This window comes from Hyperolius riggenbachi, chromosome 12 (genome assembly GCF_040937935.1).
Source record: "Hyperolius riggenbachi isolate aHypRig1 chromosome 12, aHypRig1.pri, whole genome shotgun sequence".
NCBI classification, from domain to species: Eukaryota; Metazoa; Chordata; class Amphibia; order Anura; family Hyperoliidae; genus Hyperolius; species Hyperolius riggenbachi.
Genome location: NC_090657.1, coordinates 152604959 through 152621968, shown reverse-complemented (window position 1 = coordinate 152621968; position 17010 = coordinate 152604959).

Genomic DNA, 17010 nt, shown 5'->3' with positions numbered 1-17010 from the left:
TCCTTATATCTGGGACATAAAAACACATAAGGGGGGACCCTTATATCCGGAACATGAAACACATAATGGGCGACCCTTATATTTGGGACATGAAACATAATGGGCAGACCCTTATATCCGGGACATAAAACACATAAGGGGGGAGCCTTATATCCGTGACGTTAAAACACAAAAGGGGGGACCCTTATGTCCGGGACATAAAAACACATAACGGGGGACCCTTATATCCGGAACATAAAAACACATAAGGGGGGACCCTTATATCCGAGACATAAAAACACATAAGGGGGGACCCTTATATCCGGGACATAAAAACACATAAGGGGGGACCCTTATATCCAAGACATAAAAACACATAAGGGGGGACCCTTATATCCGGAACATAAAAACACATAAGGGGGGACCCTTATATCCGGGACATGAAAACATGTAAGGGGGGACCCTTATATCCGGGACATAAAAACACATAAGGGGGGACCCTTATATCTGGAACATAAAAACACATAAGGGGGGACCCTTATATCCAAGACCTAAAAACACATAAGGGCGGACCCTTATATCTGGAACATAAAAACACATAAGGGGGGACCCTTATATCCGGAACATAAAAACACATAATGAACAGACCCTTATATCCGGGACATAAAATCACATAAGGGGGGACCCTTATATCCGGGACATAAAAACATGTAAGGGGGGACCCTTATATCCGGGACATAAAAACACATAAGGGGGGACCCTTATATCCGGGACATGAAAACATGTAAGGGGGGACCCTTATATCCGAGACATAAAAACACATAAGGGCGGACCCTTATATCTGGAACATAAAAACACATAATGGGCAGACCCTTATATCCGGGACATAAAAACACATAAGGGGGGACCCTTATATCCGGGACATAAAAACACATAAGGGGGGACCCTTATGTCCGGGACATAAAAACACATAACGGGGGACCCTTATATCCGGGACATAAAAACACATAAGGGGGAACCCTTATATCCGGAATATGAAACTTATAAGGGGGCCCCTTATATTTGGGACATGAAACACTTAATGGGCAGACCCTTATATCCGGGACATAAAAACACATAAGGGGGGACCCTTATATCCGGGACATAAAAACACATAAGGGGGGACCCTTATATCCGGGACATAAAAACACATAAGGGGGGACCCTTATATCCGGGACATAAAAACATGTAAGGGGGGACCCTTATATCCGGGACATAAAAACACATAAGGGGGGACCCTTATATCCGAGACATAAAAACACATAAGGGGGGACCCTTATATCCGTAACATGAAACTTATAAGGGGGACCCTTATATTTGGGACATGAAACACATAATGGGCAGACCCTTATATCCGGGACATAAAAACACATAAGGGGGAGCCTTATATCCGGAACATGAAACTTATAAGGGGGCCCCTTATATTTGGGACATGAAACACATAATGGGCAGACCCTTATATCAGGGATATAAAAACATGTAAGGGGGGACCCTTATATCCGGGACATAAAAACATATAAGGGGGACCCTTATATCCGGGACATAAAAACACATAAGGGGGGACCCTTATATCCGGGACATAAAAAAACATAAGGGGGGACCCTTATATCCGGGACATAAAAACACATAAGGGGGGACCCTTATATCCGGAACATAAAAACACATAAGGGGGGACCCTTATATCCGGGACATAAAAACACATAGGGGGGACCCTTATATCCAAGACATATAAACACATAAGGGGGGAGCCTTATATCCGGGACATAAAAACACATAAGGGGGACCCTTATATCCGGGACATAAAAACACATAAGGGGGGACCCTTATATCCGGGACATAAAAACACATAACGGGGAACTCTTATATCCGGAACATAAAAACACATAAGGGGGGACCCTTATATCCAAGACATAAAAACACATAAGGGGGGACCCTAATATCCGGAACATAAAAACACGTAAGGGGGACCCTTATATCCGGGACATAAAAACACATAAGGGGGGAGCCTTATATCCGTGACGTTAAAACACAAAAGGGGGGACCCTTATGTCCGGGACATAAAAACACATAACGGGGGACCCTTATATCCGGGACATAAAAACACATAAGGGGGGACCCTTATATCCGGGACATAAAAACACATAAGGGGGGGACCCTTATATCCGGAACATAACACATAAGGGGGGACCCTTATATCTGGGACATAAAAACACATAAGGGGGGGCCCTTATATCCAGAACATGAAACACATAATGGGCGACCCTTATATTTAGAACATGAAACACAAAATGGGCAGACCCTTATATCCGGGACATAAAACACATAAGGGGGAACCCTTATATCCGGAACATAAAAACACATAAGGGGGGACCCTTATATCCAAGACATAAAAACACATAAGGGGGGACCCTTATATCCGGGACATAAAAACACATAAGGGGGGACCCTTATATCCGGGACATAAAAACACATAAGGGGGGACCCTTATATCCGAGACATAAAAACACATAAGGGGGGACCCTTATATCCGGAACATGAAACTTATAAGGGGGCCCCTTATATTTGGGACATGAAACACATAATGGGCAGACCCTTATATCCGGGACATAAAAACACATAAGCAGGGACCCTTATATCCGGGACATAAAAACACATAACGGGGGACTCTTATATCCGGAACATAAAAACACATAAGGGGGGACCCTTATATCCAAGACATAAAAACACATAAGGGGGGACCCTTATATCCGGAACATAAAAACACGTAAGGGGGACCCTTATATCCGGGACATAAAAACACATAAGGGGGGACCCTTATATCCGGGACATAAAAACACATAAGGGGGGACCCTTATATCCAAGACATAAAAACACATAAGGGGGGACCCTTATATCCGGAACATAAAAACACATAAGGGGGGACCCTTATATCCGAGACATAAAAACACTTAAGGGGGGACCCTTATATCCAAGACATAAAAACACATAAGGGGGGACCCTTATATCCGGAACATAAAAACACATAAGGGGGGACCCTTATATCCGGAACATAAAAACACGTAAGGGGGGACCCTTATATCTGGAACATAAAAACACGTAAGGGGGGACCCTTATATCTGGAACATAAAAACACATAAGGGGGGATCCTTATATCTGGGACATAAAAACACATAAGGGGGGACCCTTATATCCGGAACATGAAACACATAATGGGCGACCCTTATATTTGGGAAATGAAACATATAATGGGCAGACCCTTATATCCGGGACATGAAAACACGTAAGGGGGGACCCTTATATCCGGGACATAAAAACACAAAAGGGGGGACCCTTATGTCCGGGACATAAAAACACATAACGGGGGACCCTTATATCCGGAACATAAAAACACATAAGGGGGGACCCTTTTATCGTAGAAATAAAAACACATAAGGGGGGACCCTTATATCTGGGACATAAAAACACATAAGGGGGGACCCTTATATCCGGAACATGAAACACAATAGGCGACCCTTATATTTAGGACATGAAACACATAATGGGCAGACCCTTATATCCGGGACATAAAAACACATAAGGGGGACCCTTATATCCGGAACATAAAAACACATAAGGGGAACCCTTATATCCTGAACATAAAAACACGTAAGGGGGGACCCTTATATCTGGAACATAAAAACACATAAGGGGGGACCCTTATATCTGGGACATAAAAACACATAAGGCGGGACCCTTATATCCGGAACATAAAAACACATAAGGGAGACCCTTATATCCGGGACATAAAAACAAAGAAGGGGGGACCCTTATATCCGGGACATAAAAACACATAAGGGGGGACCCTTATATCCGGGACATAAAAACACATAAGGGGGGGACCCTTATATCCGGAACATAAAAACACATAAGGGGGGACCCTTATATCCGGGACATAAAAACACATAAGGGGGGACCTTTATATAAGGAACATAAAAACACATAAAGGGGACCCTTATATCCGGGACATAAAAACACATAAGGGAGGACTGTTATATCCGGAACATAAAAACACATAAGGGGGGACCCTTATATCCGGAACTTAAAAACACATAAGGGGGGACCCTTATATCTGGGACATAAAAACACATAAGGGGGGACCCTTATATCCGGAACATGAAACACAATAGGCGACCCTTATATTTAGGACATGAAACACATAATGGGCAGACCCTTATATCCGGGACATAAAAACACATAAGGGGGACCCTTATATCCGGAACATAAAAACACATAAGGGGGACCCTTATATCCGGAACATAAAAACACGTAAGGGGGGACCCTTATATCTGGAACATAAAAACACATAAGGGGGGACCCTTATATCTGGGACATAAAAACACATAAGGGGGGACCCTTATATCCGGAACATGAAACACATAATAGGCGACCCTTATATTTAGGACATGAAACACATAATGGGCAGACCCTTATATCCGGGACATAAAAACACATAAGGGGGGACCCTTATATCCGGAACATAAAACCACATAAGGGGGGACCGTTATATCCGGGACATAAAAACACATAAGGGGGGACCCTTATATCCGAGACATAAAAACACATAAGGCAGGACCCTTATATCCAGAACATGAAATTTATAAGGGGGCCCCTTATATTTGGGACATGAAACACATAATGGGCAGACCCTTATATCCGGGACATAAAAACAAATAAGCGGGGCCCCTTATATCCGGGACATAAAAACACATAAGGGGGGGACCCTTATATCCGGGACATAAAAACACATAATTGGGGACCCTTATATCCGGAACATAAAAACACATAAGGGGGGACCCTTATATCCGAGACATAAAAACACATAAGGGGGGACCCTTATATCCGGGACATAAAAACACATAAGGGGGGACCCTTATATCCGGGACATAAAAACACATAAGGGGGGACCCTTATATCCGGGACATAAAAACACATAAGGGGGGACCCTCATATCCAGGACATAAAAACACATAACGGGGGACCCTTATATCCGGAACATGAAATTTATAAGGGGGCCCCTTATATTTGGGACATGAAACACATAATGGGCAGACCCTTATATCCGGGACATAAAAACACATAAGGGGGACCCTTATATCCGGAACATAAAAACACATAAGGGGGGACCCTCATATCCAGGACATAAAAACACATAAGGGGGGACCCTTATATCTGGAACATAAAAACACATAAGGGGGGACCCTTATATCCGGAACATAAAAACATGTAAGGGGGACCCTTATATCTGGAACATAAAAACACATAAGGGGGGACCCTTATTCCCGGGACATAAAACCACATAAGGGGGGACCCTTATATCCGGAACATGAAACTTATAAGGGGGATCCTTATATCCGGGACATAAAAACACATAAGGGGGGACCCTTATATCCGGGACATAAAAACACATAAGGGGGGACCCTTATATCCGGGACATAAAAACACATAACGGGGGACCCTTATATCCGGAACATAAAAACACATAAGGGGGTACCCTTATATCCAAGACATAAAAACACATAAGGAGGGACCCTTATATCCGGAACATAAAAACACATAAGGGGGGACCCTTATATCCGGAACATAAAAACATGTAAGGGGGGACCCTTATATCTGGAACATAAAAACACATAAGGGGGGACCCTTATATCCGGGACATAAAAACACATAAGGGGGACCCTTATATCCGGAACATAAAAACACATAAGGGGGACCCTCATATCCATGACATAAAAACACATAAGGGGGGAGCCTTATATCCGGGACATAAAAACACAAAAGGGGGGACCCTTATGTCCGGGACATAAAAACACATAAGGGGGGGACCCTTATATCCGGAACATAACACATAAGGGGGGACCCTTATATCTGGGACATAAAAACACATAAGGAGGGACCCTTATATCCGGAACATGAAACACATAATGGGCGACCCTTATATTTGGGACATGAAACACATAATGGGCAGACCCTTATATCCGGGACATAAAAACACATAAGGGGGGACCCTTATATCCGGGACATAAAAACACATAAGGGGGGAGCCTTATATCCGGGACATAAAAACACATAAGGGGGGAGCCTTATATCCGGGACATAAAAACACATAAGGGGGGACCCTTATATCCAGGACATAAAAACACATAAGGGGGGACCCTTATATCCAGGACATTAAAACACATAAGGGGGGACCCTTATATCCGAGACATAAAAACACATAACGGGGGACCCTTATATCCGGGACATAAAAACACATAAGGGGGGACCCTTATATCCGGGACATAAAAACACATAAGGGGGGACCCTTATATCCGGGACATAAAAACACATAAGGGGGGACCCTTATATCCAGGACATAAAACCACATAAGGGGGGACCCTTATATCCGGAACATAAAAACACATAAGGGGGGACCCTTATATCCGGGACATAAAAACACATAAGGGGGACCCTTATATCCGGGACATAAAAACACATGAGGGGGGGACCCTTATATCCGAGACATAAAAACACATAAGGGGGGACCCTTATATCCAGGACATAAAAACATGTAAGGGGGACCCTTATATCCGGGACATAAAAACACATAAGGGGGACCCTTATATCCGGGACATAAAAACATGTAAGGGGGGACCCTTATATCTGGAACATAAAAACACATAAGGGGGGACCCTTATATCCGGGACATAAAAACACATAAGGGGGGACCCTTATATCCAGGACATGAAACACAATGGGCAGATCCTTATATCCGGGACATAAAAACACATAAGGGGGACCCTTATATCCGGAACATAAAAACACATAAGGGGGGACCCTCATATCCAGGACATAAAAACACATTAGGGGGGACCCTTATATCCCGAACATAAAAACACATAAGGGGGGACCCTTATATCCGGAACATAAAAACATGTAAGGGGGGACCCTTATATCTGGAACATAGAAACACATAAGGGGGGACCCTTATTCCCGGGACATAAAAACACATAAGGGGGGACCCTTATTCCCGGGACATAAAAACACATAAGGGGGGACCCTTATATCCGGAACATAAAAACACATAATGGGCAGACCCTTATATCCGGGACATAAAAACACATAAGGGGGGACCCTTATATCGGGGACATAAAAACACATAAGGGGGGGACCCTTATATCCGGAACATAAAACACATAAGGGGGGACCCTTATATCCGAGACATAAAAACACATAAGGGGGGACCCTTATATCCGGAACAGAAAAACACATAAGGGGGGACCCTTATATCCGGAACATAAAAACACAGAGGGGGGGGACCCTTATATCCGGAACATAAAAACACATAATGGGCAGACCCTTATATCCGGGACATAAAAACAAATAAGCGGGGACCCTTATATCCGAGACATAAAAACACATAAGGGGGACCCTTATATCCGGGACATAAAAACACATAAAGGGGGACCCTTATATCCGGGACATAAAAACACATAAGGGGGGACCCTTATATCCGGGACATAAAAACACAATGGGCAGACCCTTATATCCGGGACATAAAAACACATAAGGGGGGACCCTTATATCCGGAACATAAAAACACATAAGGGGGGACCCTTATATCTGGGACATAAAAACACATAAGGGGGGACTCTTATATCCGAGACATAAAAACACATAAGGCGGGACCCTTATATCCGGAACATAAAAACACATAAGGGAGACCCTTATATCCGGGACATAAAAACAAAGAAGGGGGGACCCTTATATCCGGGACATAAAAACACATAAGGGGGGACCCTTATATCCGGGACATAAAAACACATAAGGGGGGGACCCTTATATCCGGAACATAAAAACACATAAGGGGGGACCCTTATATCCGGGACATAAAAACACATAAGGGAGGACTGTTATATCCGGAACATAAAAACACATAAGGGAGGACTGTTATATCCGGAACATAAAAACACATAAGGGGGGACCCTTATATCCGGAACATAAAAACACATAAGGGGGGACCCTTATATCTGGGACATAAAAACACATAAGGGGGGACCCTTATATCCGGAACATGAAACACAATAGGCGACCCTTATATTTAGGACATGAAACACATAATGGGCAGACCCTTATATCCGGGACATAAAAACACATAAGGGGGACCCTTATATCCGGAACATAAAAACACATAAGGGGGACCCTTATATCCGGAACATAAAAACACGTAAGGGGGGACCCTTATATCTGGAACATAAAAACACATAAGGGGGGACCCTTATATCTGGGACATAAAAACACATAAGGGGGGACCCTTATATCCGGAACATGAAACACATAATAGGCGACCCTTATATTTAGGACATGAAACACATAATGGGCAGACCCTTATATCCGGGACATAAAAACACATAAGGGGGGACCCTTATATCCGGAACATAAAACCACATAAGGGGGGACCGTTATATCCGGGACATAAAAACACATAAGGGGGGACCCTTATATCCGAGACATAAAAACACATAAGGCAGGACCCTTATATCCAGAACATGAAATTTATAAGGGGGCCCCTTATATTTGGGACATGAAACACATAATGGGCAGACCCTTATATCCGGGACATAAAAACAAATAAGCGGGGACCCTTATATCCGGGACATAAAAACATATAAGGGGGGGACCCTTATATCCGGGACATAAAAACACATAATTGGGGACCCTTATATCCGGAACATAAAAACACATAAGGGGGGACCCTTATATCCGAGACATAAAAACACATAAGGGGGGACCCTTATATCCGGGACATAAAAACACATAAGGGGGGACCCTTATATCCGGGACATAAAAACACATAAGGGGGGACCCTTATATCCAGAACATGAAATTTATAAGGGGGCCCCTTATATTTGGGACATGAAACACATAATGGGCAGACCCTTATATCCGGGACATAAAAACAAATAAGCGGGGACCCTTATATCCGGGACATAAAAACACATAAGGGAGACCCTTATATCCGGAACATAAAAACACATAAGGGGGGACCCTCATATCCAGGACATAAAAACACATAAGGGGGGACCCTTATATCCCGAACATAAAAACACATAAGGGGGGACCCTTATATCCGGAACATAAAAACATGTAAGGGGGGACCCTTATATCTGGAACATAAAAACACATAAGGGGGGACCCTTATTCCCGGGACATAAAAACACATAAGGGGGGACCCTTATATCCGGAACATAAAAACACATAATGGGCAGACCCTTATATCCGGGACATAAAAACACATAAGGGGGGACCCTTATATCCGGAACATAAAAACACATAAGGGGGGACCCTTATATCCGGGACATAAAAACACATAAGGGGGGACCCTTATATCCGGAACATAAAAACACATAAGGGGGGACCCTTATATCTGGGACATAAAAACACATAAGGGGGGACTCTTATATCCGAGACATAAAAACACATAAGGCGGGACCCTTATATCCGGAACATAAAAACACATAAGGGAGACCCTTATATCCGGGACATAAAAACAAAGAAGGGGGGACCCTTATATCCGGGACATAAAAACACATAAGGGGGGACCCTTATATCCGGGACATAAAAACACATAAGGGGGGGACCCTTATATCCGGAACATAAAAACACATAAGGGGGGACCCTTATATCCGGGACATAAAAACACATAAGGGGGGACCTTTATATAAGGAACATAAAAACACATAAAGGGGACCCTTATATCCGGGACATAAAAACACATAAGGGAGGACTGTTATATCCGGAACATAAAAACACATAAGGGGGGACCCTTATATCCGGAACATAAAAACACATAAGGGGGGACCCTTATATCTGGGACATAAAAACACATAAGGGGGGACCCTTATATCCGGAACATGAAACACAATAGGCGACCCTTATATTTAGGACATGAAACACATAATGGGCAGACCCTTATATCCGGGACATAAAAACACATAAGGGGGACCCTTATATCCGGAACATAAAAACACATAAGGGGGACCCTTATATCCGGAACATAAAAACACGTAAGGGGGGACCCTTATATCTGGAACATAAAAACAAATAAGGGGGGACCCTTATATCTGGGACATAAAAACACATAAGGGGGGACCCTTATATCCGGAACATGAAACACATAATAGGCGACCCTTATATTTAGGACATGAAACACATAATGGGCAGACCCTTATATCCGGGACATAAAAACACATAAGGGGGGACCCTTATATCCGGAACATAAAACCACATAAGGGGGGACCGTTATATCCGGGACATAAAAACACATAAGGGGGGACCCTTATATCCGAGACATAAAAACACATAAGGCAGGACCCTTATATCCAGAACATAAAATTTATAAGGGGGCCCCTTATATTTGGGACATGAAACACATAATGGGCAGACCCTTATATCCGGGACATAAAAACAAATAAGCGGGGACCCTTATATCCGGGACATAAAAACACATAATTGGGGACCCTTATATCCGGAACATAAAAACACATAAGGGGGGACCCTTATATCCGAGACATAAAAACACATAAGGGGGGACCCTTATATCCGGGACATAAAACACATAAGGGGGGACCCTTATATCCGGGACATAAAAACACATAAGGGGGACCCTTATATCCAGAACATGAAATTTATAAGGGGGCCCCCTATATTTGGGACATGAAACACATAATGGGCAGACCCTTATATCCGGGACATAAAAACAAATAAGCGGGGACCCTTATATCCGGGACATAAAAACACATAAGGGGGACCCTTATATCCGGAACATAAAAACACATAAGGGGGGACCCTCATATCCAGGACATAAAAACACATAAGGGGGGACCCTTATATCCCGAACATAAAAACACATAAGGGGGGACCCTTATATCCGGAACATAAAAACATGTAAGGGGGGACCCTTATATCTGGAACATAAAAACACATAAGGGGGGACCCTTATTCCCGGGACATAAAAACAAATAAGGGGGGACCCTTATATCCGGAACATAAAAACACATAATGGGCAGACCCTATTATCCGGAACATAAAACCACATAAGGGGGGACCGTTATATCCGGGACATAAAAACACATAAGGGGGGACCCTTATATCCGAGACATAAAAACACATAAGGCAGGACCCTTATATCCAGAACATGAAATTTATAAGGGGGCCCCTTATATTTGGGACATGAAACACATAATGGGCAGACCCTTATATCCGGGACATAAAAACAAATAAGCGGGGACCCTTATATCCGGGACATAAAAACATATAAGGGGGGGACCCTTATATCCGGGACATAAAAACACATAATTGGGGACCCTTATATCCGGAACATAAAAACACATAAGGGGGGACCCTTATATCCGAGACATAAAAACACATAAGGGGGGACCCTTATATCCGGGACATAAAAACACATAAGGGGGGACCCTTATATCCGGGACATAAAAACACATAAGGGGGACCCTTATATCCCGAACATAAAAACACATAAGGGGGGACCCTTATATCCGGAACATAAAAACATGTAAGGGGGGACCCTTATATCTGGAACATAAAAACACATAAGGGGGGACCCTTATTCCCGGGACATAAAAACACATAAGGGGGGACCCTTATATCCGGAACATAAAAACACATAATGGGCAGACCCTTATATCCGGGACATAAAAACACATAAGGGGGACCCTTATATCCGGAACATAAAAACACATAAGGGGGACCCTTATATCCGGAACATAAAAACACGTAAGGGGGGACCCTTATATCTGGAACATAAAAACAAATAAGGGGGGACCCTTATATCTGGGACATAAAAACACATAAGGGGGGACCCTTATATCCGGAACATGAAACACATAATAGGCGACCCTTATATTTAGGACATGAAACACATAATGGGCAGACCCTTATATCCGGGACATAAAAACACATAAGGGGGGACCCTTATATCCGGAACATAAAACCACATAAGGGGGGACCCTTATATCCGGGACATAAAAACACATAAGGCAGGACCCTTATATCCAGAACATAACATTTATAAGGGGGCCCCTTATATCCGGGACATAAAAACACATAAGGGGGGAGACTTATATCCGGGACATAAAAACACATAAGGGGGGACCCTTATATCCGGGACATAAAAACACATAAGGGGGGACCCTTATATCCGGGACATAAAAACACATAACGGGGGACCCTTATATCCGGAACAGAAAAACACATAAGTGGGACCCTTATATCCGAGACATAAAAACACATAAGGGGGGACCTTTATATCCGGAACATAAAAACACGTAAGGGGGGACCCTTATATCCAGAACATAAAAACACGTAAGGGGGGACCCTTATATCCGGAACAGAGAAACACATAAGGGGGACCCTTATATCCGAGACATAAAAACACATAAGGGGGGACCCTTATATCCGGGACATAAAAACATAAGGGGGGACCCTTATATCCGGGACATAAAAACACATAAGGGGGACCCTTATATCCGGAACATAAAAACACATAAGGGGGGACCCTTATATCCGGGACATAAAAACACATAAGGGGGACCCTTATATCCGGGACATAAAAACACATGAGGGGGGGACCCTTATATCCGAGACATAAAAACACATAAGGGGGGACCCTTATATCCAGGACATAAAAACATGTAAGGGGGACCCTTATATCCGGGACATAAAAACACATAAGGGGGACCCTTATATCCGGGACATAAAAACATGTAAGGGGGGACCCTTATATCTGGAACATAAAAACACATAAGGGGGGACCCTTATATCCGGGACATAAAAACACATAAGGGGGGACCCTTATATCCAGGACATGAAACACAATGGGCAGATCCTTATATCCGGGACATAAAAACACATAAGGGGGACCCTTATATCCGGAACATAAAAACACATAAGGGGGGACCCTCATATCCAGGACATAAAAACACATTAGGGGGGACCCTTATATCCCGAACATAAAAACACATAAGGGGGGACCCTTATATCCGGAACATAAAAACATGTAAGGGGGGACCCTTATATCTGGAACATAGAAACACATAAGGGGGGACCCTTATTCCCGGGACATAAAAACACATAAGGGGGGACCCTTATTCCCGGGACATAAAAACACATAAGGGGGGACCCTTATATCCGGAACATAAAAACACATAATGGGCAGACCCTTATATCCGGGACATAAAAACACATAAGGGGGGACCCTTATATCGGGGACATAAAAACACATAAGGGGGGGACCCTTATATCCGGAACATAAAACACATAAGGGGGGACCCTTATATCCGAGACATAAAAACACATAAGGGGGGACCCTTATATCCGGAACAGAAAAACACATAAGGGGGGACCCTTATATCCGGAACATAAAAACACAGAGGGGGGGGACCCTTATATCCGGAACATAAAAACACATAATGGGCAGACCCTTATATCCGGGACATAAAAACAAATAAGCGGGGACCCTTATATCCGAGACATAAAAACACATAAGGGGGACCCTTATATCCGGGACATAAAAACACATAAAGGGGGACCCTTATATCCGGGACATAAAAACACATAAGGGGGGACCCTTATATCCGGGACATAAAAACACAATGGGCAGACCCTTATATCCGGGACATAAAAACACATAAGGGGGGACCCTTATATCCGGAACATAAAAACACATAAGGGGGGACCCTTATATCTGGGACATAAAAACACATAAGGGGGGACTCTTATATCCGAGACATAAAAACACATAAGGCGGGACCCTTATATCCGGAACATAAAAACACATAAGGGAGACCCTTATATCCGGGACATAAAAACAAAGAAGGGGGGACCCTTATATCCGGGACATAAAAACACATAAGGGGGGACCCTTATATCCGGGACATAAAAACACATAAGGGGGGGACCCTTATATCCGGAACATAAAAACACATAAGGGGGGACCCTTATATCCGGGACATAAAAACACATAAGGGGGGACCTTTATATAAGGAACATAAAAACACATAAAGGGGACCCTTATATCCGGGACATAAAAACACATAAGGGAGGACTGTTATATCCGGAACATAAAAACACATAAGGGAGGACTGTTATATCCGGAACATAAAAACACATAAGGGGGGACCCTTATATCCGGAACATAAAAACACATAAGGGGGGACCCTTATATCTGGGACATAAAAACACATAAGGGGGGACCCTTATATCCGGAACATGAAACACAATAGGCGACCCTTATATTTAGGACATGAAACACATAATGGGCAGACCCTTATATCCGGGACATAAAAACACATAAGGGGGACCCTTATATCCGGAACATAAAAACACATAAGGGGGACCCTTATATCCGGAACATAAAAACACGTAAGGGGGGACCCTTATATCTGGAACATAAAAACACATAAGGGGGGACCCTTATATCTGGGACATAAAAACACATAAGGGGGGACCCTTATATCCGGAACATGAAACACATAATAGGCGACCCTTATATTTAGGACATGAAACACATAATGGGCAGACCCTTATATCCGGGACATAAAAACACATAAGGGGGGACCCTTATATCCGGAACATAAAACCACATAAGGGGGGACCGTTATATCCGGGACATAAAAACACATAAGGGGGGACCCTTATATCCGAGACATAAAAACACATAAGGCAGGACCCTTATATCCAGAACATGAAATTTATAAGGGGGCCCCTTATATTTGGGACATGAAACACATAATGGGCAGACCCTTATATCCGGGACATAAAAACAAATAAGCGGGGACCCTTATATCCGGGACATAAAAACATATAAGGGGGGGACCCTTATATCCGGGACATAAAAACACATAATTGGGGACCCTTATATCCGGAACATAAAAACACATAAGGGGGGACCCTTATATCCGAGACATAAAAACACATAAGGGGGGACCCTTATATCCGGGACATAAAAACACATAAGGGGGACCCTTATATCCGGGACATAAAAACACATAAGGGGGGACCCTTATATCCAGAACATGAAATTTATAAGGGGGCCCCTTATATTTGGGACATGAAACACATAATGGGCAGACCCTTATATCCGGGACATAAAAACAAATAAGCGGGGACCCTTATATCCGGGACATAAAAACACATAAGGGAGACCCTTATATCCGGAACATAAAAACACATAAGGGGGGACCCTCATATCCAGGACATAAAAACACATAAGGGGGGACCCTTATATCCCGAACATAAAAACACATAAGGGGGGACCCTTATATCCGGAACATAAAAACATGTAAGGGGGGACCCTTATATCTGGAACATAAAAACACATAAGGGGGGACCCTTATTCCCGGGACATAAAAACACATAAGGGGGGACCCTTATATCCGGAACATAAAAACACATAATGGGCAGACCCTTATATCCGGGACATAAAAACACATAAGGGGGGACCCTTATATCCGGAACATAAAAACACATAAGGGGGGACCCTTATATCCGGGACATAAAAACACATAAGGGGGGACCCTTATATCCGGAACATAAAAACACATAAGGGGGGACCCTTATATCTGGGACATAAAAACACATAAGGGGGGACTCTTATATCCGAGACATAAAAACACATAAGGCGGGACCCTTATATCCGGAACATAAAAACACATAAGGGAGACCCTTATATCCGGGACATAAAAACAAAGAAGGGGGGACCCTTATATCCGGGACATAAAAACACATAAGGGGGGACCCTTATATCCGGGACATAAAAACACATAAGGGGGGGACCCTTATATCCGGAACATAAAAACACATAAGGGGGGACCCTTATATCCGGGACATAAAAACACATAAGGGGGGACCTTTATATAAGGAACATAAAAACACATAAAGGGGACCCTTATATCCGGGACATAAAAACACATAAGGGAGGACTGTTATATCCGGAACATAAAAACACATAAGGGGGGACCCTTATATCCGGAACATAAAAACACATAAGGGGGGACCCTTATATCTGGGACATAAAAACACATAAGGGGGGACCCTTATATCCGGAACATGAAACACAATAGGCGACCCTTATATTTAGGACATGAAACACATAATGGGCAGACCCTTATATCCGGGACATAAAAACACATAAGGGGGACCCTTATATCCGGAACATAAAAACACATAAGGGGGACCCTTATATCCGGAACATAAAAACACGTAAGGGGGGACCCTTATATCTGGAACATAAAAACAAATAAGGGGGGACCCTTATATCTGGGACATAAAAACACATAAGGGGGGACCCTTATATCCGGAACATGAAACACATAATAGGCGACCCTTATATTTAGGACATGAAACACATAATGGGCAGACCCTTATATCCGGGACATAAAAACACATAAGGGGGGACCCTTATATCCGGAACATAAAACCACATAAGGGGGGACCGTTATATCCGGGACATAAAAACACATAAGGGGGGACCCTTATATCCGAGACATAAAAACACATAAGGCAGGACCCTTATATCCAGAACATAAAATTTATAAGGGGGCCCCTTATATTTGGGACATGAAACACATAATGGGCAGACCCTTATATCCGGGACATAAAAACAAATAAGCGGGGACCCTTATATCCGGGACATAAAAACACATAATTGGGGACCCTTATATCCGGAACATAAAAACACATAAGGGGGGACCCTTATATCCGAGACATAAAAACACATAAGGGGGGACCCTTATATCCGGGACATAAAACACATAAGGGGGGACCCTTATATCCGGGACATAAAAACACATAAGGGGGACCCTTATATCCAGAACATGAAATTTATAAGGGGGCCCCCTATATTTGGGACATGAAACACATAATGGGCAGACCCTTATATCCGGGACATAAAAACAA